This window comes from Buceros rhinoceros, unplaced genomic scaffold (genome assembly GCF_000710305.1).
Source record: "Buceros rhinoceros silvestris isolate BGI_N320 unplaced genomic scaffold, ASM71030v1 scaffold21157, whole genome shotgun sequence".
Taxonomy (NCBI): Eukaryota; Metazoa; Chordata; class Aves; order Bucerotiformes; family Bucerotidae; genus Buceros; species Buceros rhinoceros.
The window spans coordinates 5,640-6,042 of NW_010421829.1; the positions used below are offsets into that span (position 1 = coordinate 5,640).

The window sequence follows — 403 nt, forward strand, 5'->3', positions numbered from 1 at the left end:
CGGGCTGCCTGGGCTGGGCTGCTGTTCTGGCTTATGGAGAAACTGGTCAAAGGCTCAGCAGAATTTCTAAGCCTAATCCAGCGAGGGGACAGTGTCAGCTTGCTCTTCCCACGTGGGCCAGCCCAGGGAGCATCAGCCTAGTCGAGCAACACCTTGAAGTTCCGAGGACGGACTGGAGGGCTCGGGGAAGTCAGCAACAAGCTAGATCTACCCGGATGGGAAGAGAACACATACCCGCTACTTAACAGCTCTGCTGTGTCTCAAAAGCATTAGCACTGCTAAGGAAGACATCCAGGAACACTGTCCCGCTCTGTTAGAGACAAAGCTCGTCCAAAGGACCAACAGGCAAACCTTGCTTAAAGGCATTTCCCCTCCCTGCGCCACCCCCAGGTGCCCAACACCC

General features: G+C 55.8%; 1 protein-coding gene across 1 annotated transcript in view; it reads right to left on the reverse strand.

Annotated features, from left to right (window-relative positions):
* GOT2 (glutamic-oxaloacetic transaminase 2, mitochondrial) overlaps positions 1–403 on the reverse strand; it is a 5,229-nt gene that overhangs the window by 4,475 nt on the left and 351 nt on the right. The gene's annotated exons all lie outside the window — the stretch shown is intronic.